This window comes from Polyergus mexicanus, unplaced genomic scaffold, assembly GCF_030449975.1.
Source record: "Polyergus mexicanus isolate NDT 795.1 unplaced genomic scaffold, iyPolMexi1.0 SCAF_39, whole genome shotgun sequence".
Lineage (NCBI taxonomy): Eukaryota > Metazoa > Arthropoda > Insecta > Hymenoptera > Formicidae > Polyergus > Polyergus mexicanus.
The window spans coordinates 1-16,667 of NW_027223359.1; the positions used below are offsets into that span (position 1 = coordinate 1).

The 16,667-nt window shown below is 31.7% G+C and overlaps 1 long non-coding RNA gene across 1 annotated transcript; it reads right to left on the reverse strand.

The window, feature by feature from the left end:
* Positions 1 to 10,309: 10,309 nt before the first annotated feature.
* LOC138943785 (uncharacterized) lies at positions 10,310 to 11,025 on the reverse strand. The gene is made up of 3 exons (XR_011448550.1): positions 10,942 to 11,025; positions 10,448 to 10,532; positions 10,310 to 10,351 (listed from the first exon to the last, which is right to left on the reverse strand). It is a non-coding gene; the product is annotated as an uncharacterized lncRNA (long non-coding RNA).
* Positions 11,026 to 16,667: the final 5,642 nt, after the last annotated feature.

A 16,667-nucleotide genomic window follows, 5' to 3' on the forward strand; every position in this document is an offset into this window, starting at 1 on the left:
AAGCAGTGGTATCACGCAGAGTACTTAACTAACAAATGCGCGTCCCGTATGAACATAGCAAAATGGGGACATTGGTACACGCTTTAATATAATAATTTTAATGTTTAACTTTATATTATTTTATATCCTTTATTTAGTAGCATTAAAAATCCTTATACGCATCATACGCATTTATATACTCTATACTATGCGCACACGAACCCTATGTAACGTGGCGTTCTTCATTATTAATAATGCATTTAACAATAAGAAGCTAGGAGTATAAGAAATAATATTTTATTCGCTGTAGCATTATAAGAGTTTTATAAAAGCCTTAGAACTGTGCATGGAATGCAGACTAGCCGACGATCGATATTCTTATCCGCCCGCTCGATAAGATTAAGCCGGACAAACAAGTTAGAATGTTGCGAGGCTACAATATAGCTGTCCTTCTCGCACAGAGATCCCTACCAGCGACGCTTCCACTTGCCATCGCTCTCGCCATGGGTCTCCCACCAGCATTAAAAAGCCTAAGGCAAAAGCATAGGAAGAGTATCCCACCATCTACAATGAGGCGATCCCACTACAGCATCTCTCCCACCAACACCTGAAGACCGGAGGAGCTCAGTGCGAGCTCGACGTCCAGCATTATTAATCCAGCGCTTAAACTGTTAACACGTTTACTACTTTAAGTTGGAATTACTACTTCGACGTTCCTTCAGTTAGCGTTTAATAATCCGGCGTCCGCGTCGTCAAACTCCAGTACGAGTCTTTAAGACTTTTATATACACACTCCGTTGTAAAGAACGAGTTTACCAGCCGCTAGTCTAGCGACTGTAATATTACTAATTTAACGTTGAATATAAAATAAAGTGATCTTTTATATTGCAACGATTCGCAATTATTTAACGACCGGCCATTCCTACATCCTCGATCAGCCGTCGTTCGCTGTAGTCAGTAAAACAGCCGATTCTTTGGAACCTTCGGAAGACCATTCACAGGAAGGAATCCAACGTGCCTAGAGGACGTACTCTAGCATATATTCATAAATATAAATCTGGTAAGTTAAGGTAACTCCGATTTCACAGTGACAAGTTGAAGCCTTCTGATCCCTGGCAAACTCGGTGAACTGCAGACTGGCCAAAAATAATACTTTCTATTTAAATAAATCACGAACAAATACTTACCAGTAAAGAACAAATAAATATAATAGCTATTGAAGAAATAACAGAGAACCTTGGAACAATCCCAGTGAGAAATCATCAGTTGAAAAGACGTCGAATCAACGACTTTTCAACTAAAGAGATTAGTTGATATAGACGTCTAAAATTTGGTCGATTAGACGTTTTTGTGTCCTTCGAATTAGACCTTTATAAGACGTTTATTTAAATGTCTATTAGCCGTTTATAAGACGTTCAAAAAAACGTTTAAAAGATGTCTATTAGTACTTATTAAACGTTTATTTTGCGATAAAATAGAATATAAAATTTTAAAGTACACTTGGCAACAAAGGAATATTTTAAGAAATGAATTTACATACATATTGATATATACATATATGGAAAATGCATATATGTTCTGATATGTGTAAATTCATTTGTTAGGACATTCCTCTGTTGCCGAGTGCACTTTAAAACTTATATTCTGTTTTATTCTGTATAAACAGATACGAGTAAAATAAATAAGTATGATTTTAAGAACTAAGTTTAATAAAATAGAATTTAATAAACAGATTGTTTATAGACACTTATAAAACATATATTAAAGTTTATATAATGAAGTTATGTAATAAAAAAAGATATAATTAAATTATACATTAGAGTTTATAGAAAATTATCTTGCTCTTATCTTTATGACAAATTACAAAAAGAAACGGTTATTAACACACTCTCTAATCCTTAATTTCATAATTACAGAAGTGATTTCTTTTCTTATCGATTATAATTTCCTGCTTCCGATTTGGAGCTTGCTTAAGCCAATTTTGGCAAGCTTTTTTTATTTTATTTATGTCACAGTTTTCTTCTTTATTATATATTACAGCGCCTGAAAATAAATACATAATTACAATTAGACTTATAGAATTATATCAACATAAAGATGTAACTATATTATACATATAAAATATGATGGTCAAATTATACAAAGATAAAAAACATGTAATAATTTACCTTGTATCATATTCCACAGATGACATTGTTCTAAGGAATTTTTGCAGAATTTGGATCAATACCTTTAAAATTTATATTCTTCGCTAAGCAATTGTACATCAATTTTTTCATTACATTCATTGTTGCTTTGGTTTCATCTAGATTATTGCCATAACAACTAATATATTTTATCTGTAAAAATATAAGAGCAAAAATATAGAGATCAAATAAAACCAAAATGAATAAAAAAGTTGCAATAATATTAATAATTGTCACCATAAAAATTGAGTAAGTAAATAATACGGAAGAACTGTAAAATAAAATATGTGAAATAAACAATTATAAAATGAGAAACACAAAATTCTAAGTGGTAATCAGGTGCGTGTATAATCATTATATGTCAGTAATTTACCATAACAGACATATTTCCTGGATCCTTCAAATATTTCTCAAATTTCCAAAAGTCATTAACAGATTTTAGAGGTAAAGCAGGTAAATTATGTGGTCTGATCATTCTCTCTCGTGGGGCAAAAGAAAAGCCATCAATTTCATTTGATTTGCTATTGATACATCGAGCTTGCTGCTGATCTCATTAATTCTAAGAGAAATACTGTCAAGATATATGTTGACATCTTGTATATCAGAACCTATAAATGTAAAAAGTTTTGAGAAAAAGAAAGAAGCCAAACATAAAGCCAAGATAAATTATAAGGCTCTACGAAATTCACAAATTCTTTAAAATCTCGGGTTAATAAGAGCCAAACGCGAATGTTGATGCCTTAAGTTCGTAGAAAATTTTTTATCAATAGCAAATCAAATGAAATTGATGGCTTTTCTTTTGCCCCACGGGAGAGAAATGATCAGACCACATAATTTACCTGCTTTACCTCTAAAGTCTGTTAATGACTTCTGAAATTTGAGAAATATGTAAAGGATCCAGGAAATATGTCTGTTATGGTAAATTACACTGACATAATAATTATACACGCATCCAATTACTACTTAGATTTTTATGTTTCTCATTTTATAATTGTTTATTTTACATATTTTATTTTACAGTTGTTCCGTATTATTTACTTATTCAATCTTTATACTGACAATTATTAATTTTATTGCAGCTTTTTTATCCATTTTTGTTTTACTTGATCTCTATATTTTTGCTCTTATACTGTTACTGTTAGATAAAATATATCAGTTGTTATGGCAATAATCTAGATGAAACCAACGCAACAATGAATATAATGAAAAAGTTATGTATAATTTAAAAAATTTACCTTTCAAAAAGGTATTGATTGACAAACTCTGCAAAATTCTTCTAGAACAATGTCATCTATGGAAAATGATACAAGGTAAATTATTATATATTTTATCTTTGTATAATTGATCGTCATATTTTATATGTATAATATAATTATAGCTATTTATAGTGTTTGGTTCTTATTTTAACCCGGAATTTTTAAAATTTATAAAGTTAAGAAGTGTGTATATTAAATGCAAATAAAAAGTCATTTTCTTACCAATGCTTGCGTTAACAGAAATCTGTTTATCTGACGATACAGCCCTTTTGCATTGCGTTTTACTTTTTATGAAGTCTGATTCTGATCTGACAGTATCTGGTAAATCTGACAATGAGTTTGATCCTGCAAGAGATAAAAAAGAAGAATAACCAAACATAAAATCAAGAAATGTGTATAATAAATGTAAAAAAAAGTCATTTACTTACCAATACTTGCTTTGATAAAAATCTGTTTATGTGAGGATATAATCTTTTTGCACTTTTTATTATTTATGAATCTGCTTCTGATCTGATACCATCTGATGAATCTGAATTTGATCCTGCAGGAGATAAAAAAAAAGAATAACCAAATATGAAATTAAAAGTGTGTATAATAAACATAAGTAAAAAGTCATTTTATTCTTACCAATGCTTGTGTTGACAGATATCTGTTTATCTGAGGATACAACCTTTCTGCATTCTTTTTACTTTTTATGAAGTTTGATTCTGATCTGATAGCATCCGATGAATCTGAATTTGATACTGCAGGAGATAACTCGTCAAATAATGAATTTTTAGGAGTTTCTTCAAATTGAATGAAATTAGTTTCTTCAAAAGATTTGAAACTTTTGCAGAGTTAACTTGAGGCACAGTTCTTTGTTTATTCTCATAGCTTTGTTTATATAGATTGAGTTTAGATCTCACTTTTTCAAGTACAGTTAAATTTTTTTTTTTAGAATTATTTATTGAGATTTTCTGTTTTACTATATTTTTCGAAGTACTGTCTTCACAAGTAGGTATTTTGACCGAATCAATTGAATTATTAGAATTCAAATTTTCTGAGCAGAGCAAAAATTGTTTCCTAACAAGATTCTGCACAGTATCAGACTGCATAATATCAGAATCAGGAATTGACTTGAAATTCGTATTTGCATTTGATAAATGTTGGCAGATGGGATTGTTGCTCATAACATTAACATTAAGAATATTCTTTTGGTTTCCATCTGAAGTGGATGAATCAAGATTGTTTGTAAAACCTTTTTCTTTAATTTTAGAGCATGATGCTGGCTGGAGATAGATATCTAAGTAATAGAAAAATTTCTGATGAGTTGAATTCTTGTCAATAAACATTAAAAAAATTACATTGAAATAACTTTCATTATTAAACTTTCTTAAAAAAGTTTACTTTTGCACAAATAACTAAATAAAATAGAAAAATTTAAAGAAAATTTAATCAAGTCAAGTCTCACTTGATGAATTAAGCTTCTTAATTTTATGGATCTTCATATCCTGAGATTTGAACGGAACTTTTGGAGCCGCAGGAAACTTGCTTTTCTTTTGAATTTCAATGTCTGAATCACTATCAGTTTGTATGATTTTACAAAATCGCTTTCTTTTTCCTTTTCCAAGTTCTTTCTCCGTTTCATAAGCTGAATTTTCTTCAAAACCTTTAGCACCTTTTCTAGCATTAAGATAATGACCTAAAAAAGCGAAATACACATAAGTGATGAAAATACATAATAATCACGCTTGAAAGAAAATTAAATTAAACTATAACAGCTGAAATAAAAGAAACGAATAATAATCCATTAATATAATATAATTAATAAAAATTAACATAATTGAACAACTATTTAAATTACTATTTTAAAAAATTAAATATTTTACGTAAAACAAATATAATTTTCTATAATAATTAATTTTTGTATATTAATTTATCTCCATAGTATCCATATACAGGGTGGTCCTCGTAACGGTCGCCACGATTTTTAAGGCACTTACAATAATCTGACATAAAAAAGTTTCAAACAAAAGTTATGTGGCTTCAAGGGGGCCATAAGATGGTGACAATGATTTGACCTTGGAAAATCATTTGAAGGTCATATGAAGATCAACTTTAAAATCTTAAATGGAAAGCCCCATTTTTTATTTAGTATTCTTGTAGTTGACATCGAGAGCTTTCCAAAACACTATAACAAAGTATTTTTTTATTAAGTACTTTTTGAGTTATTTTATATTTTAATCTGACATATTTTGATATAAAAAATTAAATATCTCGTAAAATATTTAGTTTTTGATAATCTTACTGTAATACTTCTATGTACAGAATAATGAGACAAATCAATTAGTATAAAAAAAAATTGTTTTTAAGAAAATTATTTACAATGTATTTTTTTAAACAATTATTTGTTTTTTTGGCACTAATTAATTTGTCTTGTTATTCTGTACATAGAAGTATTACGGTAAAATTATCGAAAACTGAATATTTTACGAAATATTTTATTTTTTATATCAAAATATGTCAGATTAAAATATAAAATAACTCAAAAAGTACTTAATAAAAAAATACTTTGTTATAGTGTTTTGGAAAGCTCTCGATGTCAGCTACAAGAATACTAAATAAAAAATGGGGGTTTCCATTTAAGATTTTAAAATTGACCTTCACATGACTTTCAAATGATTTTCCAAGGTCAAATCATTATCACCGTCTTATGGCCCCCTTGAAGCCACACAACTTTTGTTTAAAACTTTTTTATGTCAGATTATTGTAAGTGCCTCAAAAATCGTGGCGACCGTTACGAGGACCACCCTGTATATATATATATATATATATATATATATATATATTGTAAGATATTGGCAGTCTCATAGTCAGAGAAATTACTAGTGGCGCTCGCGCATGCGCTTTATCGATAAATACAAGCGCTATATTCAAATGATGATAGCAACGTGTTTCCTTAGATACATAAACTATTTATTTAACAAAAGAGAATTGTCATAGCAACAAGTGTGTTTGTGAGATCGTCGGGATGTCTGAGCGTCTTTAACTGTAAACCGTGAATCAGATCGGACGTGTCTCGTTGTTCTTGTGTGATATGCTTAATTGATTAATCACATTTATATTCTGAGTTCGTTATTAGTTCTGTGTTCGAGTTTATGATTTGACCAATAAATACGTGTTTCGATAAGTGCTTAAATTATTGCTTTATTCGATTTATCACGTTCACTATAATATTTATATATACAGTTCAATAATTCATGGTTCAACTGTTAAACTATTATCCTTTTGAAAAAGCCATTCTCCTGACAAACTACAAATTAACTCGCTGTCTTACAGCTAATTTTTCAGAAGTGGGATTGTGCGCGCTTTTCCTTGATCTTTTGATCGATTATTAAGTCGTACTAAAACAGTGAGAATCGATACATGAATAATATTAGTGAACTGTACAAGTATTTGCATTATCTTCAGTGAATGTGTTCAGTGATTCATAATAAAGAACAGCAGAGTTATTAAACTCTATCGTAGCGCTTGTTATTTCATTTAATAAATTACGTGTTGAATTCACATTCAATTGTCTTCAAGTCTTCTTGGATCTTGCATGAAAAACACGTTGTTTATTCCGTTGCCATGGATCGTCTTTCGTTGGAGAAGTTATCTTTTAAGGAACTCCAGGCAATAGCAAGGAAATATGGTCTCAAGCCATCTTCTTCACGTGATGGATGCATTGATCTACTAATGTCTTATTTTGAGAAGAACAATTATGTGGATGAAACAACAAATCCTCCCATAGCATCGGACCGACGGAAGACTGTCTATTTTGAATCAATTGATGATCCTTCTCATCCTGCTTCACTCGTCAGGGAAGAAGAAGCTTCTTCAGCTTTACCAGCTTTTCAAAATCCTGAAGAAGCTCTAACAGCACATACAATTTCCCATTCTCCTTCAATGAGTAATACTACAGGAGCGATGTCGGAAGAATTTCTTCCAAAGATTGGTGCTCTTCTTGCGAAACATCAACAGCAAATGATGCAACAAATGATGGAATTTTTATCATCCTATGCCTCGTTTTCGTGTAATGCCGGATCACAAGGTCAGTCTGTTCCTAATTTTATAACTCAAACTGAAACACGATATCAAAATGCAGGTATTTCAAACCATTTTAATGGTTCGTCGACATCAACTAATGCGAGTGCATCAAACCATTTTACTGGTTCATCGACTTCAACTAAGATTTCTGTAAATACTGTCAATCTTTTAGCTTCTCAATTACCTGAATTTAGTGGTAAAGATGATGATGATGTAGAAATTTGGATTCAAAAGGTTGAACGAGTGTCTCGCATTCATGGTGCATCTCACGATATTATGTTGTTAGCTGGTTCTAGTAAATTAGTAAAATCAGCTCGAAAATGGTTTGAGCTTGGCACAGGAACGATTAATGACACTTGGTCAAGTTTCAAGGAAGCTCTACTGAAACATTTTAAAAGAAAGATTCCTTATGAAATTATTATGAAAAAAGTTGAATCACGAAAATGGAATTTTCCTAATGAATCTTTTCAAGATTATGCATTGGAAAAACTCTCTTTGATGCAAAGATTAAGATTACCTGATGATGATGCAATTCACTTTTTAATAGGTGGAATTACAAATGATTCTATTCGTAGTGTTGCCTCTGTCATTCGTGCTGATTCCTTGGATGTCTTCCTCAGTGAGATGCACAGGGTTACCCTCTCTTTTGTAAATGTGAAGAAAGAGTACCCATCTCACTTTAAATCACACAAAGGACGAGACAATGCTACATCATCTCCGAAAGCTGATTCTTTGTCATCTTTTCAAAAGGATTTTAAGGAAAACAATTATTGTGTGTATTGCCGTACGCGTGGTCACATTAAAGACAACTGCTTCAGATTGAAGAGAAAAGAACAACTTCAATCTACAGCTTCAAAGATATCAACACCAGTAGCTGCCATTGATCCTGCAACACCGACAGAAACTATTACAAGTCCAGAGAAGTCATTTCAGATAGCTGCTATCAACGATATAATTACCAGACGACTGGATACCGAAGATTCTACTCTTAAGGTCGTTTCATTAAATAATATTCCGTGCACTTTGAAAGCTCTATTAGACACAGGTAGTCCTGTTTCTTTCATATCACCAATTGTGTACAGAAAATATTTTAATGATTTGAATATTGTTCTTAAAAAGCCATTGATTTCTTACCAATCTGTTTCTGGAAATTTAATTCCTATTCTTGGATCAATTGATACTCAAATTTGTTTAGAATCTCTTCCGAATTTTACTGGCAAGGTTAATTTTCTTGTGTTCCAAGATGATTCTTTCTTTGTAGATATCATAATAGGACGAGATTTTATAACTGAAAATAATATAACTTTATATTTTCATCCGTCAAATAAAAAAGCAGATGATAGATTAAAGTTATTTAATGAAGTGGCATCTGCTGAAATATTAGAAGATCTTTTAATAAATGAAAATTCCGTTTATTCTGATATTAAAACAGATTTTGGAAATGAGATTGATCAGAAAGTAATAGCAATTATTAAGGAAGTAGAGAATATGGAAGTTGAATTAGCAGATAATGATCATCATGTGAAAGTAGCGTTAAAAGATAATTCAATCTATGCTTATGCACCGCGACGTTTTGCATGGGCAGAACGAATTCAAATCCGGGAAATAACTGACGATTTGCTAACACGTGGAATTATTAAACCCAGTGTTTCTCCGTACTGTGCTCGCGTAGTACCAGTTCGTAAGAAAAATGGAACAATGCGTCTTTGCGTTGATTTACGCCCGTTAAACGATCGGGTTGTTAAACAAAAATACCCTTTCCCTTTAATCGAGGATTGTCTAGCGCGGCTAACGAATAAGAAGTTTTTACTCTTTTAGATCTTAAGGATGGATTTCACAATATTAAGATTCATCCTGACCATACAAAGTACTTTTCTTTTGCAACTCCTGATGGTCAATTTGAGTACAATCGCTTACCGTTTGGTTTTTGTGAATCTCCTGCTGAATTTCAACGGAGGATTATACAGATTTTACAGTCATTAATTCGAGAGGATAAAGTTATTGTCTATATTGATGATATTCTAATTCCATCCTCTTCAATTGAAGATAATCTTGCAACTTTATATAAAATTCTCATTTTGTTTAAACAAAATTCACTTGAATTGAATTTTAAAAAAAGTTTGTTTTTACGAAAGACCATAGAATATTTAGGATATATTGTATCGGCTTCTGGTATAACGTTGAGTTCACGACATACAAATGCCATCAAAAACTTTCCGTATCCTAAAAAAACAATTGAGTTACAACGTTTCCTTGGTCTAACAAATTATTTTCGCAAGTTTATTGAAAATTACGCTTATATTGCAAAACCTCTACATAATCTATTACGAAAGTCAAATGATTTTATTTTTAATGACGAATGTCAACGAGCGTTTGATAATTTAAAGTTAGCATTAACCTCATATCCTGTTCTTCGTATCTATGATCCAAACGCAGAAACACAACTTCACACCGATGCAAGTTCAATAGCTTTAGCTGCTATTTTGTTACAAAAACAAGATGCGAACAAATGGGCTCCAATTGCATATTATAGTCAGACGACTAATGATGCTGAGTCTCGTTATCACAGTTTTGAATTAGAGATGTTAGCCGTAGTAAAAGCAATTGAAAGATTTCATATTTATTTATATGGTTTACATTTCACTGTAGTTACCGACTGTCATGCATTAGTATATGCAGTCACTAAGGCACATTTAAATCAGCGAATATCACGTTGGACTCTAAGATTGCAATCTTACACATTTTCAGTGATACATCGACCGGGAATTAAAATGTCTCATGTTGATGCATTAAGCCGTGTGATTGCATTGATTGATGCTTTGCCTCTTGAAATGGAATTGGAATTTCGCCAACTGAAAGACCCTTTAATTAAAAGCATTGCTTTAGAATTAGAAGAAAATGATCATGATAAATTTACAATGATGAATGGATTAGTTTTTAGAAAAGGGCCAGACAAACCTCGATTTTATGTTCCAGAATCAATGGTTCCGAATGTAATACGTATTTATCACGATGAAATGGCGCATTGTGGTATGGAGAAAACCTTACAAGGAATTTCATGTAATTATTGGTTTCCTTCGTTACGTAAGCGTGTACAATCTCATATTGACAATTGTATAATATGTTTATTGGCAAATTCAGCATCAAACTCATGTGAAGGTGAAATGCAAATAACGGAAAATCCTGCATTCCCCTTCCAAATTATTCATATGGATCATTTTGGTCCTATTGTTGTATCCAAACATGGATTTAAACATATTTTTGTCGTGGTAGAGTCATTTACAAGATTTACTTGGTTGTATCCTGTAAAAACCACAAATACTAAAGAAATTATAAAACATTTAATATCCTTATTTCAAATATTTGGGAATCCACAGATAATAGTATCAGATAGGGGAACTGCATTTACTTCACAAGAGTTCGAGAATTTTTTAAAGAAAAATAATATTAACCATAGATTAGTTGCTGTAGCTGCACCGTGGGCAAATGGAATGGTTGAAAGGGTGAATAGATTTTTAAAATCATCCTTACAAAAGTTAATCGATGAATTTCAAGATTGGCATGATTGTCTTAGAACAGTTTAGTATGTTATTAATAATACATTTCATTCCTCTTTGAAAGCATCTCCGTCTAAGTTGCTCCTTGGATATGAGCAAAGAAATCATGCAGATTCCGATTTAGTTAATTGTTTAAAGAAAATATCTAAAACAGATTTAAATTTTGATAATATTAGACAGACGAGTCGTTCAATTGCATTGGAAGCTGTGGATAAAATTAAGAATTATAATAAAATATATTATGATAAACATCATTCAAAACCAACTTGTTACAAAATAGGTGATTATGTTCTTATTAGAGATACACTATGGAAATCTGGAGAAAACAGAAAATTTAAACCAAAATATAAAGGTCCATATTTCATAGCAAAGGTATTAAATAAAAATAGATATGTTGTAACTGACATACCTGGATTCAACCTTTCATCCAGACCTTACAACTCAATTTTATCTTCGGATAGAATTAAACCCTATATTAAACCTGTTGTAAAAACTTGAATTTGTATATTTATATGTGTGTTAATTCCGAACTACTTTTATTGTAATGAATCAAATCATTCGAGACGAATGTTGTTTCAGGCTGGCCGAGCTGTAAGATATTGGCAGTCTCATAGTCAGAGAAATTACTAGTGGCGCTCGCGCATGCGCTTTATCGATAAATACAAGCGCTATATTCAAATGATGATAGCAACGTGTTTCCTTAGATACATAAACTATTTATTTAACAAAAGAGAATTGTCATAGCAACAGGTGTGTTTGTGAGATCGTCGGGATGTCTGAGCGTCTTTAACTGTAAACCGTGAATCAGATCGGACGTGTCTCGTTGTTCTTGTGTGATATGCTTAATTGATTAATCACATTTATATTCTGAGTTTGTTATTAGTTCTGTGTTCGAGTTTATGAGTTGACCAATAAATACGTGTTTCGATAAGTGCTTAAATTATTGCTTTATTCGATTTATCACGTTCACTATAATATTTATATATACAGTTCAATAATTCATGGTTCAACTGTTAAACTATTATCCTTTTGAAAAAGCCATTCTCCTGACAAACTACAAATTAACTCGCTGTCTTACAATATATATATATATATATCATTGTATATATATATATATATATATATATATATATATATATATATATATATATATACACAGCGTGTCCGGCGTCAATCGCTTCACTCGTGTACAGGTAGAGCAGATGAAATCGAGAAGAAAAGTCCTTTACCTTTTTTTTCTATAACACTTAATAAAAGAGTTATTATTGAGTAAAGTCTGGCCAATCAGCGCCGACCTTTAGCCGGGCGCACGTCAGTGAGCCGCGCGCTGTGAAGTGTGCAGCGGCGCACACTATCAGGCGCGCGGTTCACCGACATGCGCCTGGCTAAAGTTCGGCGCTGATTGGCTAGACTTTACTCAATAATAACTCTTTTATTAAGTGTTATAGAAAAAATTGGTACAGGACTTTTCTTCTCGGTTTCACCTGCTCTACCTGCACATGACCGGTGATGCGGTTGACGCCAAACCCTGTATATATATGTCATGTTACTATAGAAAATCAAATGTCTGTATTTCGCATTTCATATATCCGAAAATAATTTAAATGCATTAATTACATTATTGTGATTAAAATGACACGTCGTAAAATATTAATAAATAATGTTTTTATGTATCGAATTAATTTTAATCAATATGAAAATAACTTTTTATTCGGTTACAGAATATTCGTTTATAAAGATGCGCATTTGTTTTTATTATTACGCGATATTTGTAGCATGCATGTATCTAAGTATGTAAGTACGTATCGGGAATAAGGCGACTGTACTATTCACACGCACACAGCCAGGCACATGCGATAATATCAGTGCGCGGCAGTACTCAGTCTCAGTCTCAGTCTCAGTCGCGCGTGTTGTGTACATACGCGTAACGAGAGATAACCGCAAAAGTGTGCTCAACCATTATAACGCGTTATAACGCGTCGAATTTAAAAAACGAGTGTTGTGTTTGTGTAGTTATAGTGTGTTCATATAATGGGGCGAAAATGTAATGAGAAACGCTTACCTCGCTTTGCCCGCAGACTTTCTTTAAAAAGAATAAGGGTCAAAAGGTTAGTATATTTATATACCATAATTCTAGAAGGAATTGTTTTAATGTATACTATATACTAATATGTCGCTAGATATAATTGAATTCTTTTTCCGTGCAGTTTACACAAAAATATAAATATGATAATGTAATATTATATAAAAATGTAATATTTCAAATTTCTTTTTTTATTTTTTGATTACATCTTTAAAGCAATTCCTAAATAGAAAACAACATAAAGACATTTATATATAAAAAAATTGTAACATAAAATTAATCTTTAAGTAGAATTTAGAATTACTACAATACATGAACATACACATTATATGTATATGATGCACATAGTATTTAGTACTCATATAGTATTTTTGTTATAAAGAAATAGACAGACATGGGCAAAAGAAAGAAAGAAAGAGAGAGAGAGAGAGAGAGAGAGAGAGAGAGAGAGAGAGAGAGAGAGAGAGAGAGAGAGAGAGAGAATAGGAATGAGTAAGCGAGGGAATAGCTGTACAACGATATATCGATTAATAATTCACATCAGTCGCTAAACATTAGTGAGCATAAAGTATTGCTACGGAGAAATATCCAACTATTTCCTTTTTTTTCTTACTTTTGACACTTGTATAGACACTTGCTCACTTACACTCATATCCTCTTTCTCTTTGCCCATTCTTCTCTGTCCATCTCTTTCTGATCCGAGCATACTATATGTGTGTTATTTATTATCTATATGCGATCTATTCGTGAACTAGTTGTAAATATTTCATACCAGATGCGGTTTGCATGTGCGCTCTAAATATTGCCGAAATATTTGATCCCAGAAGCGATCTTTTCGTGAACTGGTTGTAAATATTTCATACCAGATGCGGTTTGCATGTGCGCTCTAAATATTGCCGAAATATTTGATCCCAGAAGCGATCTTTTCGTGAACTGGTTGTAAATATTTCATACCAGATGCGGTTTTGCATAATATATTTTGCATTATTATTTGCTTTCCATTATATCTATTTAGCAAACAAGTCATAAATTGTGACTTGTAGAAAATTATACACAAATATTGCTAATATCCTTTATATATATATATATACAATATATATATATATATATATATATATATATATATATATATAATAAATATCGTTGGAAAGAAACGCCTAAATGCAAATTTAAATCGGAGAGACGAAATATGTCAGATTAAGATATAAAAAAACTCAAAAATTACTTAATAAAAAATATTTTATTATAGTGTTTTGAAAAGCTCTCGAGATAAACTACAAGAATATGCAATAAAAAGTAGGGGTTTCCATTAAAAAGATTCAAGGTGACTTTGTCCTGATGTTGGCAACGCTACCCAATGTCAAACTTATAGTATCTAATAAATAGATCTTTTGAAACCCTACAACTTTTATTTGAAACATTTTTTTCTAAAATGCTTAGTTTTTCAGATATTTCACCGTCCCGGTACTTTTTATACACCCTGTATATATATATATATATGCACATCATGACAAAATCAAAAGAGACAATATGAGCAATATTATATTATTGTGTTCAAAATATGTATGCGACACAGCCATCTGTGCTCTATGACGGACCTCAGCAGCTAATGGTCTTTACTTCTCTTGTTATGAGCTTCTAATATGAAATTACTACATAAATTTCCAGAGGTTTCGAGTTACTTCAGAAGCGCATAATTGAGGAAATAAAAAGCATTGTAGCTATAATCTCACATACAATTATTGACCACATTTTCAAGCGCTTCAAAATTATACTTGTGAGAATGAAGAAAAGCAGTTTTAAAATAATCATTTGTAAAATTCAACTCTTCAATAATAAATCATATATATGATTACATTTAGTTTCTTTTTTTTTTTAATAATTCAAGTTTCTCGCAAAAATATTTTTTCGAATCACTCTGTACATCTATAGAGAAATTCCTATAAAAATAATATTGCCAATAATTGCTATAAAATTATTTATGTACACAATGTATACATAAATATACACAGACACACACGCACACACCTATGCACACATAAATAATTGTAAAATAATTTCACTCTCAGAAAAATAAGAAAGCAGTGGTATCAACGCAGAGTACTAATTAAAAATTAATTATATATACATTTTTTATAGTAGTTAGTGCCAGAGGCGGTTTATTCGTGAGCTGGCTGCTTTCAAAAAAATTTATACCAGATTCGGTTTGCATGAGCGTTCTGGTTAAAAATATATCCCAGAGGCGATTTACGTGTGCTGGTTATTGTAAAAAATATTCCAGAAGTGATTTACGTGTGCTGGTTATTGTAAAAAATATTCCAGAGGCGATTTACGTGTGCTGGTTATTGTAAAAAATATTCCAGAGGCGATTTACGTGTGCTGGTTATTGTAAAAAATATTCTAGAGGCGATTTACGTGTGCTGGTTATTGTAAAAAGTATTCCAGAGGCAATTTACGTGTGCTGGTTATTGTAAAAAGTATTCCAGAGGCGATTTACGTGTGCTGGTTGCTTTACAATATTTTGAACCGGTTGCGATTTAATAGTTATGTAAGATTAGCAATATAACCGTTATTATATATTATAATACATATATATATATATATTGTGCCATTGTATGTATGTATGTATGTATGTATGTATGTATGTATATATATATATACACATAAAAGGCACACATATATATATAACAATACATGCACACACAGGGAGTAGTGCACTTGGACACAGTACAATTGGACACGGTGCAAATGGACACGTTACAAATGGACACGAGATTTTGCACACGGTTCAATTGGACACAGTGCATTTGGACACAGTAATTTTGGATACAGTAGCTTTTGGACACATAAGAAAATACGCATCGTTTACTTGGACACCGCTCAATTGGACACTGTTCATTTGGACACCGTTCGTTTGGACACAGAAAGATGCGCACCGTTCATTTGGACACCGTTCGTTTGGACACCGTTATTTGCCCACCGTTCGTTTGGACACCGTTCATTTGCCCACCGTTCGTTTGGACACCGTTCATTTCCCCACTGTTCGTTTGGACACCGTTCATTTGCCCACCGTTTGTTTGGACACCGTTCATTTGCCCACTGTTCGTTTGGACACCGTTCGTTTGGACACCAAAATTTGATTTAAATTATACGACGTAATCCACACCAAATTTTTGTTTTAAATAAGAAATAGGTTTGGGTTAGGTTATATCTTCCGGAAGTGGAGCCCCCCCGCAGGGGGGGCGGAACCCACTGTATCCATGCATGACATCCAAATATGCGAAAGGCTAAACAAAGTGCTAAAAGCAATGTAAAATTAATGACATCAGTATCAGAGATATATAAGTATGAATATATTTTATTTTGACAGATATTATAACCTTCAAATGTATCTCCTTTTCACGATTTCATATTTTACATAGATTTACCAGTATAAAGTGTTATAAGAATACTGATTATATTTTCCCAAAATGATTTTTATTTCTCTCCATCTGTTACATATATTCAAACAAACAGTGCGCATGTTTCTGTGTACAAA